Genomic DNA, 15,907 nt, shown 5'->3' on the forward strand with positions numbered 1-15,907 from the left:
AACATAATAGAAAATCAAATGGAAACTTAAAATGCTTAGAATTTTGATTAAAATACAGTAGAAATGCATATCTACAGTAATAACTATTGTTGCGAAAGAAAACCAACCCACTTGTTTTTATTTTATATAAACCATAAACGAGAACTATTTCCTCTTATATATATATATATTTTTTGTAATTTATGGGCTTTTCACATGTTTTTATTTCCAGTCTGGTGGCAAATGATCTTTGAACATTATTATTTTTTTTTTCTGTAATGAGATGATTCTTTGGATAGAACGCCGTGCGGAGAGGCTTATCTAGCTAATGTTTGTTATACTAATCATTAAATATGCTTAAAATTTCAAGAAGACTCCTCGAAACTTTCTTTATGCGGATTTAGGTTTCGAATCTTGGATATTTTTTTTTCAGACAAGCTCTATCCCGGGACAATTGGAATCGGACGTCAGAAGGGTCGACGGAAAGATATGTGGATACTTTTTGTTTATCCATCAGAAAATATAGAATCTAATCCACAATAACTATAATGATATGTTAAATACTACATACTTTTAATCACTACACTTAAAAGAATGTACTGCCAGACATACAGAAAAAAAACACTCTTATTAGTACAAATGTACACTACGATTTCAAGTTGTACAAAGGAAGATCGTAATCACTAGACGAAAGTTTTTATGTTGGTTAAATTAATTTTGATTTTCGCCTTTTTTTCCTATTAGATTCATAAATCTAATTTATCCTAATTTTAAGACATTTAAATTTATTTTTACTTCAAAAAATTATGCAATTAGTTTTTAGTAGACTGGGTGAATTAACCATTAATATACTGGATAAATATTTTGTTAAGAAACAACTCTAGATATTTATGTAACAATTTAATAACATCATAAAGACCGCAAAAAGTGGTTTTAGAGTCAGTTTTATAGCATTTTAGATAATGTTTAGCACAGAAACTTTAAAATGTCTTAACTATATCGTAGGATGGACTTTTACTTTCATGATAGTTAAAAAAGGTAAAACGTTTAAAGTGTGTTACCTTTTTCTAAATAATGTGTACATAAAGAACACTTTAAGCGTTCTTTATGTAAATGTTGAGATTTTTAGACGCACATAAAAACTAGATAAAAAGATCATTTTCCTTCCATTTAGTAGTTTTTAGGGAATCAAAAAAAAAATCTATGGAAGTTAAGGAAATGTAAATTATAATTATAAACCAAAAAAGTTTGGATTTATTTTTTGAGAGGATAAATGCGCTGAGTTCAGCAATTTTAGCCATAAACGAAGTACATTCTTTTCTCATTATCAGTAATGATATAATTTTCTGTCACAATAAACCATCTGGTGTAATCTCTCCAAAATTTCCTTTGATATTCTCTAGTTAAAGATATTAGTCCCCCCTCAATTCTCCGCAAAACATTGTAGATTTTGGGCATGTTGTGAACGCCTCGAGTTCTCAGATTTTTATTTTCAGACATGTGCATGTTAAAGTTTTGATTCAATTCAGTCAACACTGATGTTTTTAACAACATTAGGCCTGTTTTGGGACACACCTCGTAATTTTGAAAGTGATCAGATGACGGGGACGACATCTGAGCTGACAGACCCTCATCAAATTTTCGAACCACACCATCGGGAAATTTTTCGGCCCCCGACGGATTTAATTTGTACCAGACTCACTTAGACGTCGGTTCTTGGGTAAAATCAAAACCCGAACCTGCAACGTTCTGAAGCGGAGCACCAGACTACCGCAGCCCCTATGGAAATGTTGAGCTTTCGTTGTAAAGAAAACCGAATATACATGTTGGAATCCTTTTTGCAGACTGATTAAAACCAACATTTGACACAAAGCCACAATTTCACTAACAGGACCAAAAAACATTTTCATTTATCTTATCTATTGCATTTTTGATTATCGTGCCGAATGACGGTCAATGCATTGGAGTGTTTGGGGTAATATGAGATACGAATCTACACTTCAGATGTTAAGCCCGTATACCAAATTTTATTTATCTAGCTCAATGTATTTTATGATTATCGAGTTCACTTTTAATCGGACAGACTGACTGACATGTTTCTTGTGAACGGATTTCGTTCAAAAATTTATAGAAATTTACATATTTGCAATAAATATATAATATCAAATGTCATCGTAAAACTCAATTTTTTTTTTTTAGTTATCATGTTTGCGGACAGAAAGACATTCATAATTTCGAAAGTCTGTCTTTTTGTAATCGGGCGATTTAAAATGTGCATTCATCAAAATTTCTATTTCAAATTTTGACGATAACAAAAATTTATCTTTATATGCTTCGTATCAGAGGAAGTAATAAGCTGCATCATTGTTTTACTTTTACTTTATTTCCAAAAAAAAAAAAAAAAAAAAAAATGTTTCGCTTTGAAAACTGTTTGTTCAGCTCAAGCAAGGAAAGATTTCGAAATCCTACTGATAAACCCGAGAAACTTTTAGATCAGAAAAATATATTGTTTATCCCATGACATTTGTTTGATAGATTCACAGAATTCTGCATTTTTGATTGATTCGTAATATTTCTTTTTGCAAAGGAAACAATAAAATAAAAGAGAAAAAAAATAGAAATAGCAGAATTCTGCATTGTTGACATCGTTTTCTTTCTTTCTTTTTCTTTTCTTTCCTTTTTTTTAAAAGATGCCAATAGAATGACATATGGCTCAATTGAATTTCTTATAATATTTTTAGAAATATTGAAATTTATTTCTCATTGTTTATGCTATTTTCAAAAAGATATTGTCATAAAGTAAATAAAAATGCCATATGTGGCTTGTCCATATCAACATAGACTAAAATAAAATTTAATTAAAAGACACCATGAAGTGTAAGCAATTTCTATTATATTTTCTTAAATTTATTTACTTATATTTGGCATCTTGGAACAGTATTTTTTATCAATTAGTATACGTACAAGGGAACCAGAATGTAAACATGTAAGCAACCATTACGAAAATAATTATATTTTTACAAATATTAGAAAATATCGATGTTTTCTATTCACTCACCATTTATCGATATAATATCGACCTTATTCCTGCTAATTCACGTCAAATGTCAGTTATGAAATTTATGTAAGCATTTTATTAAGAATCAGTACCTCCATAATTAACTGAATCTCCTCTCTAATTGTTGAACTATATTTTGTACAAAATGCAGTATGATAATAGCTCAAAATTTCATTATTCATTATCAAAATTCCTTAAGAAAAAAAAACATTATAGAACTATTATAGATTATATTATTTCAACTTTAAAAATATAATTTTTTGAATTTTAAGATAATTTTAAAATTATTTGTCTGGCATACATATTTAGAAGATACAAATAAAAAATACAAATTAAGCTAACATACTTTATTATCAGGGAAATTTAATGAGGTCTGCGAAATGTGAAGTAGAAAAGTATATCAATAAATGCTGTTCAGACATTTATTAAAAAAAAGAATAAATTTTCTTAACTCTTTCCCATTCCAAAAACATGAACAAATATTACTGACAAAAATGTCAGTTGATTTACTGTCACGCTTCAGCTTTCTTAAAAATAGCATCCTAGATGAGATACTCAAATGATGTTTCACTTCGCATTTTTAATTCAGAAATATTTATTAACTGAAACGTTAACTTCTCGCTTTTGAGAAAATGGGTGTGTTAATTAAAATATCAAAAGGACAGATCTAATTTAATCTAATCATAACACATTTTCGAGGGAATGAGCTTATGTTGCATCGAAGATCTTTTTATTTTAAGATTCACATTACGAAAGTTAAATCCTTTTATATGTAGATGTGATTTCAAAGTACATATTTAAAAGATCTTTGGTGTGGATCTCTTTATTTCGGCCGCCATTAATTTGCGGCTTCATATTTAACTTCAGTTTTACATTAAAAGTTTACCACATTTGCTGCTCAAGAAAATTAACACAGTCTCAGTTCTCATTAGATATCTTCTACCATTTGACGTCACATCCTGAATATTAAATGCTGATTTTCATAAAATTCACTCCTTAAAATATGCATATTAATTAGATTGTTTAACTTTTCCACACTGCCATAAAAAATTTATTATTCTTGGAAATGAAAAGTAGCGTAGATATTTTGTCGTAAGTATTTGGCGATTATTCAACTATAACGGGTGGACGTAGTTTATATAATAAATAATTCACATATTTATCTTGATAATTATAAAAGTTGGCGTAATTGAGGCTTAATCTACGCCAACTTTCCTGGTTCTTAGAGTGACACTTAAATACAAATTTTATTTTAAATGCTATTGTAATTAGGCTAATAGATTTTCTGCAACTGCAGTTCACAATGCTATGTTGGATAGACCGTTATACTTAAACTGCCGAATTCGGCAAGAACTTATATCTTGAAAATTAGGTGCTGTCTAAGTAAGAGTTTTCAAAATTTTACAAATATATTTAAATAAAAAAAATAGAATTTTTATCGTTTTTCCTCGATGCATATTATCACATCAGACTAATTTTTATAACACTTTAAGATGGCAAAAATTACATTTTCAGTTACACCAATTTTATTTTAATATTTTTATAAAATTGTATACCAGTTGTATCTAAATTATTTTTTTATTTAATAATTCCAACGATACCAATTTTATTTTTTAAATAATATTTACTTAATTTTAATAAATTTTTCAAAATTATTTTTAAACACACTTTTTTTAACAATATTAACAAAACTGCAAGATAAGCAAAAATTAAAAAAACATAATAAGAAGATATAATAAAGCTGGGTTAATGCCACGAATCAAATTTGAAACATCATTATGTTGCGAAAATCGGACTACAAGTCCGAATCCTTTTTATTATTTTTTTAAAAGGCATATGCGGTTTCAGGATTTCTAATATATCCTCAAAAGAAGATGATTTTAGTTAAGAAACAGCGACATTGTTTCACCTTTACTGCATTAAAAGGTAGGATTAGTTCACATTTTATATCATCTGTAGAGCGAAAATATTCCTGCCTTATATTACCAATAGACATTGTTTATAAACCTGACTTGAATCAATAGCAATATATCAAATTCAGAAAGGCAGCGAAATGAATTTTTAATAGATTGGAAACGCTACGGTGAAGATACTATTGTTTACGATGTCCATATGTACTATATCCATGTCACAGTTTACCTCTGTTCTTTATCAGAGGCAAAAAAAGGAACCATTGCTATAAGTATAAATCAAGGTATAAAACTTCGTTAAAAAAAAGCGGTATCTTATGTTGGTATAGATATAAAAACAATGGGAATTGTATTTGTTTAGTCTTTTTTTTTTTAAATTTATGCATCAAAATTCTTTTATCAGAATTTTTTTATTTAATAATCAAGTTTCATTATTTTAACCTTTAAATACCATGAGTAATGCATTTAAGCAAATGATTTAATTTCATTTAAAATATTATGAAAATAAGACAGAAGTTCTAGTGCCTGCTGTTGCTTATAGGGGACCTATTGAAAAAGCATTATTAAATCATTTTACAATTTGTACATGGCAACAAGAGTACTGATGAAAAATAAATAAATCGATTTTTTTCACTTGTTCCTACCTGCTCTTTTTGCTTTATTTACATCATTGAGAATACTATAATTAATTTTGTAATGTTGAATTAAAAGTTGATGCTTGATTAGAAAAGTATGTAAGTTTATATATATCAGTGCTCACAATTTTTATTCGGCTAAAACCCTGAGTTGCCGACTAGCATTAAGTTATTTCTTAACCTCGAACCCTACTTTAAAAAAATGATTTTTTTAAAGAACTTTCTCTATGATTTATTTATTCAAGGAATGAAATAAAAACATTTAAAAACTTGTAGAGTGGCGTGGCTCTTTATAACTTCATTATGAGGTAGATAAAAATACTGGACGAGTTTCAGGAACAGTTATTTCCTTATTTTCTAAGTTCCACACTTCAAAAGACAAAACAAACACGAACACGAAAATACACGGCAACCACTTATAATACAATAATGATCCCCAAGAAGGATCATGGGAAATATTCCTTGATGTTAATAAGATAATGCCATCTGTTGTATCAACAGAGAAGGTAATAGAATTATGTAACTGCTACAAATTTCATTTTAAAGAATCAGACATTTAAGCGTTTAAGTATCAGCAAAATAAATAAATAAATCAAACTCTTTTTTCTGTAATTACGTTTTAAAACACAATGCTCTATTAATATTTAAAAAATTTAAGATGTTTTATTCTTTTCAAGAAAGTTTTCTTAAATTGCTTATAAACCTAGAAAACAAAAAAAGTTCTATTAGAGCACTTTGTTGTTTTAGATAAGAACTCTTTCCCGAATTCTTATCCAAACACAAAATATTTGCCATCTTTCAACAACTGTGTACGTTCTCCGGAAATAAGCTCTCGTATTTCTGATTCTCCATAAATATTTGATCACAAAAGTTTTTTAAAAAAAAGGGTTCTTTTGGATGTTTGCACTATCTTTTTGATACCATCTTTGAACAGGTGGTAAAAGAAAAATAAGCCATGTCAAACTCTTTCGTCGGCCTTTATTATCTATGTTTACATTTTCAATAAAATGGAGAGATCCTTAGATAAAATTAATCCGTAACTGAGATGTGTTAACTTTTTATATTTAAGATCAGAATTTTCATATATATTTTTATAAAAATCTTCCCGAAGGAGTTTAATAAAATATTACAAATAATTAGCATCGAAATAAATTTTATACGAACGCAAAAGCATTATTCTATCTTTTTATAAATATAAGAAATGTATATTTTCCAGTTGGGTTTCAATATTAATATTTATGTTATTTCTTTCTTTTCCATGCTTTCGATCTCTTTTCACTATCTTTTGGTGCTCAGCTTTTCTTTAAATAGTTTCTCTTATACTAGCACCAGTACCTAAAAAAACTCTAACCACTAATGTACTAGTAAATTTCAAAGTCCAACCTGGTCCAGAGATTAACATTAGTTTTCAATGGTCGGCTCTTATTTGATCAACACAGTAAAACTCTTTTAAGAATATGTAATTACATGAGATGTTCATAATTAAAGTTTCCTAATCAGAGCCGCCTACAGCCGTAACCCTTCCTCCCTAAAATGTGGAACTTTACACTTATAGTTAACTAAGATGTGGACACTAAACATGAAGTTTGCACCAATAAATTCCAAAATCTAGTCTAGTCCAGATGTGAATATTGCATTTCAATGCTCAGCTTTTCGTCCATCAATATTATATTTCGAGAAAATACAATTACGCTGGATATTCAAATTACAATTATCCTATTCAGAACCTCCAGTATACTTAGCATTTCATTTACCAATTTAGAGTTTTATACTAATAGTTACTATTTGATTACATATATTTCAAAAATCTAGAAGAAATAACATATTCTTTCTGATACTGGATTGAAAGTCTTAATATGTTATGTATTACAACTTAAATACAGTTATAATATCTGTTATATAACACATATCTTTATATCCAACCAAAAAATAATGAAAGTGCTGTGAAAAAAGATGATGGAAAGGTAATTTATTCAGTTGGGCGCTTTTTCTGAATTATATTTACCTTACTTTTGTGGAGTTTTCAAAAGCAAAATAAGTAGGTAATTCCAAAAGGAGTTTAGTATTTGTTGAATCTAGATCACATGACTAGGTAGTTATGGCGCAAAATTTGAAGATATTTATTTTCAAGCCGATAGATGGCAGACGTGAGTATCTGAGTGAGTGAGGAGCTTCTGAGAGACTGGAGGTAGCAGAAAGATTTTGTACCAAAGGGAGTTTCGTATGCTTTAGTGAAAACTGTCATGCATCCGATTCTTGATGAAGAGAGTGGAACTTGTTTTACATTAAGGTGAGTTCAGTGAAATAGAGCAGATGTGAATTTTTTTTCATGAAAAATTTCTAAAAAAAAAAAAATATGGTTAAAGCGTCGTTTCCATTGTTCACGCGCTCCCTTTGACTGGCACACTTTGCCCTCTTTCTCCTTTTTTGCCATCTTTCTATTGTCCTTATCCAGGGCTTTTTGATGTCTGTTCATTTTACCGACAGATTGCGGGAAGCTCCCGACCGACGTCCACAGGCGAGAGTGGTCCTACAATGGATCAGATTTACGACCATATCCATAAAGGCAAGGGCAATGGGAATGGAGCTTTAGAATCCGCTATCTTTATTAATGGAGCGAAACCTAAACGCAGCAAAATTTAAATATTGTCATGATATTTTAATGATGGTGAAGCTTACAGTTCCCATAAAATAACATGAAATGCTTGAATCTCAATTGCAAAAAGAAAAATTCTTAGTCAAATATAATGAAATGCTAAATTATCAAATCAACAATGCCAAATTATCAGGCTGCCCCTACCCCAGAAAAGAAAAATACAGGGGTACGAAATTCATGACCTAGTTTTTCCAGCATTATTATTTTTTCTTTTGAACCTCATGAAAAATTTAATTGTGTAGACGCCATTTCTGAGGTTAAAGGAGGGGGGAACATGAATTGAAAAAGTCAGTTTTAATTTAAAACAGCAGCAAGGAAAATTAAATGCCTCAAATGAAAGACGTATTTTCCTTAAGAATAACGCATGATTGATAAGCATAATTTTAATTAAGAAATTCTGAAAATTATTGGATTGGTACTGGATTCGACTTCAAAATAAAACTTTTTATTTATATTTAATTAAAATTAAACTTTTATTCATTTAAATTCATATAACAAATTAAATTTTTATTCATATTAATTAATTTAATTAAAAACATAAAAAAATTAACCTAAGTTTGGAATATTGTGAAAGCACAAATGGCGCAAAAAATAAGATTAATTCTCTAAAGACTTGTCGGTCTCTGTGCAATCAAATGTATTAGAACTGAAGAATTCGAAATACATTTTCTCCAATTTAATTGTTGTTATTCTATTACAGTCAAACAAGTCGCTGATAACCAACCATTTAAAGAAAATACAAATGCGGAAATATCTAAATTTGTCTAGTCCTGTTTTAATTCTTAGTTTAAAATGCCAATGAAATTATTATTATCTGTCCTTGGTGCTAACTATTTACGAGATAAACAATCAAGAAAACTAATTCAAGTACACAAGCACTATTACTTTTAATTGGAAAATTCCTTATATTACTAACTAATATAAGGAATACGCGAACACTATTACTTTTAAGTACACGAACACTATTACTTTTAATTGGAAAATTCCTTATATTACAAACTAATATAAGGAATACGCGAACACTATTACTTTTAAGTACACGAACACTATTACTTTTAATTGGAAAATTCCTTATATTACAAAGTAATATAAGGAATTCCTTAATTACTTATTCTTTATTATTCCCAAAGGAATAATAAGGAATTTGTAATATAAGCAATTCCTTATATTACAAAGTAATATAAGGAATACACGAACGCTACTATTTTTAAGTACGCGAACACTATTACTTTTAATTGAAAAATTCCAGATATTTTAAAGTTCCTCATAAATCAAAGGAATACAAACACTCTTCATTTAATAGCATCGTATCACGAATGTTCAAATTCATCCATTTAACGCTTTAACCTGAATTAGAAGTTTTCATTTGCATATTAGGGCGAAATATTTTTGTCCTTTCACAATGATTGGCAAGAATGTTAATAAACTTATTGGGAAACTTTATTCCGATTATAATCAGCATGATTTCATAACTGTTAAATTTTCTTATTTTTCTTTTGTAATGTGTTACATACTTACATCTGTAAGCCCCGTGTGATACTTTGTGGTGCACGGGGGATTTATAAATGTTCAATAAAAAAATAAAATAAAAAAAATCAGCATGATTTAATCGGTTCAGAAGTTGCCTAAGCATGCGCATGTCTTATTTGCATTTAAAGAAATATTATATGTATTTTAGGAGATGCTTTTTAATCAAATATACTTATCATTATGTTGCATAATCTGAAAAGATAATAGAATAATAATATGTTTGTTTCTAACTTCTGTGGTGAATAGCATATAAGTCAGTTAACAACTACGCTACATGAGCATATGCTTTTGTATCCTGGTCATGTTACTGGACTGCGAACCACAAGGTCCCAGGTTCTATCCTCATACCACTCCCCAAAATTGGTGACCTCGGACGATGAACCTTCAACCTTCGTACAGCTGTTGTGGCGCCATCTATCCGCAGCAAGCCAAAGTCGTCAGACGCACGTGACGCATCAGCAACCACAAAACGCTCACGATAACGCTTGGCGCTACTCAACTGGGTACAGGTCCATTAGACAACAGCTAAAAATACATCAACACTCAACAGCCATATCGTTCGTCTCACCTCCGACTCACTGGAGGGAGAGTCTGTGGTGAATAGCATATAAGCCAGTTAACAGCTCTGCTACCCAAGCAATTGTTTTGGTATCATGGTCATGTTACTGGACTGCGAACCACAAGGCCCCAGGTTCTAGCCTCGTGCATCTCATATCACTAAACTTCCAACAAGATTTGGTTTATGAAATTAATTTATTTCTAAATGTGTTTAGAAAATCAAATAATCAACAATAACCAAAAATGTGCGGAAAAGTAAAATAATTGTCTGATATTTAGCAAGAAAAATAAGTATAAACAAGGAATTAGGGTTCAGAGTATCTATAAGTAGAGTTTGTTCTTTCTATGAGAGAGTAAAATTCATCGTATTGCCAATACCGAAACAAGAGATTCAAAATTAAAATAAAATATAACTAACTACTAACTATACATTTGTGTCTTCCGTAGCACCGTCCCCTTCCCCCATCCAAAGGGAGGGAGAGAGAGAGAGAGAGAGACAGAGAACGAGCAAACTAAAGTCATAAAAAAAATCAGCTGCTGAACGAAAACTTTCTTCTACTAAGGATTTGGACCGTTGAACTTAATGTATTGCAATAGGGGAAGATACATTTAGTTCAATGATTCATACATACATTGATTGTTTCTTCTTTATTTTGATAAATATATTGCTTAGAATTTCGAAGTTTGCATTTCTGAAGTGTCGTATATTCACGTAAGGTTGACATATATAAGGTGAATTACAACTATATTTGTTTAAAAAATTTCAGTGTAGAATTTTTTAAAATTTACAATACATTATTCGTTATATGAGGCAGCAAAAATGCATTCAACATTTTTGCTGTTAAGAACATTAAATAAGCACCAGTAAATAATCTACATGATAGAAGATGAATACAATATTTTCCTGGTAAAACGGCGGGAAACATGCATGATAATGATAAGCTATATTTTTAATAAAAAATTGTTATCTATATTAAAATATAAAACCAGCAGAGATCTGTTTTATTTATAGTTAAGACTTGAAAAGGGAAATCGTAGTTAGTGTCACACTGAAAATTTTACAGAAGGGCAAAAAGCCAATTTCAGGCCAACTTTAGTATTTACTGCTTAGTAGTACTTACTTTATTTTGTATGATAAGAACACTCATGTCCTGACCCAAATGGCTCTTTCTTCTTTCTGCAAGCCATACATATTGCTGTATTTATGCTATTGGTGAAATATACTAGTGCTTTTTCAGCAACCTAGATTATGTTAGACCAGGAATTCCCAAGCTTTAAACATTGAGAACTATTTCATGTTCTACCAGGAAAGTTTTCAGAGACCAGTTTAGGGACCAATCTTGAGTATATAGACATTTTAAAGAGGTTTGATGGACCAAAAAGGTTTTTTTTTAAAGAAAAAAAATATTATTAGATATTATTTCACAAAAAATATTCTTAAGTTATAATTTGAAGAATATTTTAAATCCATATCATATTTTTGCTAATTTTGGAAAGTTATAGATACATTAAAATTGTTGCCATGACTCACCAGAAATTGAATTTTTCTCTAGCATATCTTATTTTAATAGCATGTCACGATAAATTGAATATTATAGACACTTCTCTCAATTTAGGAGTGGAACTTGAGAAATAAACTTCTTGTGATTTCACTGTTTTATCCGGTTATGGAATCATCATATAATGGAATTTTAAGTAAAGGGAAAGCTAACAATGTCGTTAAATCAGCGGATGTTCCAATATATATTAAGATACCTTCACACGATTTTTTTAAAAGCACGCATGGATTGCTCTTGATTTTCAGTGGTAAATATTATAGAACTTCGAGAGAGAGAGAAGATACTTCAAGCAATGAGACCTCTGATACAAACTCCGCTTTCACCAATAGATAGGAAATCAGATATTCATTGGGCACCCCAGATTTAATCATTGTTTATTTCTTGGCGAAAATGAGTTCATGATGCGTCAAATATTGTCTACTATATTTATCAAAATCCTGATATTTCAATGTTCAGCGTTTGCAGTTTTTTTTAAACGTTCTGAATATGCGAGGGTGGGATGAAAAATTTCCGGCCTGATCTAGAGGTGGCACTCCTAGAATTACTTTGATTAAAGCACTTGAAAGGGCCATCTTTGTTTAGTACTTCTTGCATATTTTAAAATATTTGTGTTTGGATGTTTTTGTACGGTACTATTTTAGAATTGTCTAACTGAGTGTGGAGAAAACTGAAGTGCGAGTAGTGATTAAATATTTTTTTATAAAAGGCTTATCTCCAATGGATATTAAAACTCAGCTAGATACTACACTGGGAGAATCTTCACCTTCACTTACAATTATTAAAATATGAAGTGCAGACTTTAAACGTGGTCATGCAAGCACTCTAGAGGCTGAGCTTTCTGGAAGACCAAAATCAGCCACTACTGATGAAATCGTTAAAAAATTTCACAAAATATTATGAATGATCGGTGATTGAAATCGAAAGAGGTTGCTGAGTCAGTTGGCATATCTAGAAAATGAACAAATCATGTTTCAATCAATATTTTGAGTACGAGAAAGTTATCATCAAAATGGGTGGCGCATTTGCTGACCTTGGATCAAATTTGCAGCGCTTGACGATATCGGAATTGTACAATTCAAACCCAACTGATTTTTTGAAGCGTTTTTTTACTGTGGCTGAGACATGGATCCATCACTATACTCCAGAAACCAAATAGCAATCAAAACAGCGGAAGGACTTATCAGCACCAAAACATACAAAAAGTGCGACATCTTCTGGAATGGTTATGGCAAAAGTTTTTTTGATACGTTCAGGGAATTTTATTATTCGATTATTTAGAAAAAGGCAGAACCGTCAATGCTGGGTATGGTTCTTATCTTTTGGATAAATTGCATTCCAAAATCAAAGAAAAAATATCAGCTTTTTCCAAGAAGAAAGTCCTGTTTCATAAGGACAATGCTTCCGTCCACGGGGCTGTCATTGTGATGGCAAAACTTCATGAACTGAAGTGTGAAATTCTTCCTCCTACACCGTGTTCTCCTGATACGGTCCCCTCGGACTACAACCTCTTTCCCAATAACCTGAAAAATTTCTGGCTCGAAGGAAATTGTGTTCTGATACCGAAGTCATCTCAGCGACGAGTGCCTACTTTGAGGCCTTAAGAAAAGCTCTTATGGAGAGTGGATCCAAGCACTGCTGAACCCCTGGAGCAAGTGTATGTTTTTGGAAAGACCACGTTGAAAAATAAAGCAATCGTTAAATAGAGTTCTTTTATTTTACATGTTAGACCGGAAACATTTCTACCCACCCTCATAATTGTCAATATTACTTGAAAAACCCTTCATGCTCAACTTTTTGAATTTTTAAAATCTATTAAGTTTGATTCCATTAATTGAATTATGTTAATATTTTAATTTAACTTTCCATATTTCTGATCTTAGCTAAAGCTTGTAGTTTGATCTTTTGTGTGGTTGGGATAATCAAAGTTGCAGCTCTTGCTCAATAAAAAAAATCCAAGTGTAGAACCTTGTTATTAACAGCTTTTAAACAAAGATTTTCACTAGACAAAACTCCATATGTACAATTTTCTTATTTACAGCTTTTAAACAAAAAATTCTTTCGTACAAATAGTGTTTTTCATTTCCAATCTGCATTTAATAGCAGACAAGTAAAAATATTATAATAATCAAAGGAACTCCATTTATGCTAAACAAATTAAAGTACTACATTACTATTTCTTGCAAAATATCGTAACATTATTTTGAGTTTCAACTTTTAATTGAAACAAATTTGTTGCATCGAATGACACATTTTCTATGCAGAAACGTTTCTCTAATGCAATTAAACCAATACTAAATATCTATTTATCAGATCGTCATGAAAGGAACAAGAAAACTTATGCCTTATTCTATAAATTCTACGCTGCTTTAAAAAGATCAATAAGCGTCAGAAAGGATTTGCTATAAATCTAGCAACTGAATCTGAGGGCTGAAGTTTAATGACTTTCATCAACCTAATCCAATTTGGTTTTCTATTAAGATGTTTATGGAGTCATTGTGTCAGTTAATTTGAAGTTATGGGCTTCTTTTCTCTGATCAAAAGTTTTGTAGCCAGATACAATAAATATTCGTAATTAACTTTTGACTAGACTTTGATTTCTTAGTAAATATATTTCTTGGTAATGTCACGAAAGAGGTGATTTATCAGTATGAAAAATTCTGAAAATTTCGAATCTTAATGAGCGTGGACGTGAAATTGAATAATATTTTTTTTGTAGAAGTAATATCTTAATTAATTTATTTAAAAATTGATTATCTTTACGACTTACCTAGCGAATGTCGATATTTAAAAATCTATTTTTAAATATCGGTCCGATGTGTGTAAGTTAATAGCTTGCATCTATTTTTTAAAACAGTTCTATTAAAATTACAGTATTTTTCACAAACCTTTTTTTATTCTACTGTAAAGATGTTTAAAAAACTGTTAAGAAATGCTAGACAGTGAAAGTATGAAATCAAGAATATATTTCAAAGCTTTATGAACTTGCATAAAATAAATATTTACATAAACACATTTAAATACGTATGTATGAAGAGCAATGCATATGTTGTAAATATTACTTTTCATTATGGTGTTATGCTCATGTAAATGTTTTTTAAATAGAAAGCGATCAAAATAATCTTGAGTTATTAAAAGAAACTATTACAAGTATTTCATATTACCATCATGCAGTTTACTTTTAGGCAAAAAGGTTTTTCCAATATCCTTTTGTATACATTCATTAATATATTTAGAGAAAATGACCTAATAAATAATATAACTAAACTATATGAAATATTTCAAAAATTCAAACTAACACGGATAAGATTTAAATTTTAAGGACTAACAAGGAGATTTAATTCAAATTTAAGTAGAAAACAATATTAATGCTAAATTAAACACATTCTACGAATTAATTAGAAAAGACAAAAAAAGATTAATTAAAATTCTGCAAAACTACAATGGTTTTAGCAAAATAAAGGAAAAAATAGAAAAAATATTTTCTCGTTACTTTATTAATAATAAATGCAACAGTAGAATTTCAGAGTTTTATTTTATGTATATCGTTTAAGAATGAATTGATATCAATTAGTTACATTTTATAAGATAATAAGTAAATAGAAAGTGTAGAAATTTGAAGAAGGCAAATAGAAATATAAATCGTTTGCAGTATATATCTTATCTCACACAAAGAAAGTCCTTTTAAATACAGAAATTATTATTTTTCTTGGGTTTCTGGTATTTCTAAAAGATTTGTAAACATTTCTGATGTAAAATACGAAAAAAGTAATACTTGTATATTTAATTTCTGCAGCGACATGGCAATATACTTAAAAATAGTGCACTGCATTAGCTAAAATTATTTATGAAAACTCCTTTTCGGTTTTAATGCGTTCCATACACTGCGCAGTTAAGTGCAGCTTACGACTCAGTATTTCATGTTATCACTTTTGATACACATAAATTATTACACTTTAATTTGGCAGGCTCATAATTTGAAATGAGATTTCACTAAAAAAATAATTTTTTCGTTTCTTTTAAAA

Source organism: Argiope bruennichi, chromosome 5, assembly GCF_947563725.1.
Source record: "Argiope bruennichi chromosome 5, qqArgBrue1.1, whole genome shotgun sequence".
Lineage (NCBI taxonomy): Eukaryota > Metazoa > Arthropoda > Arachnida > Araneae > Araneidae > Argiope > Argiope bruennichi.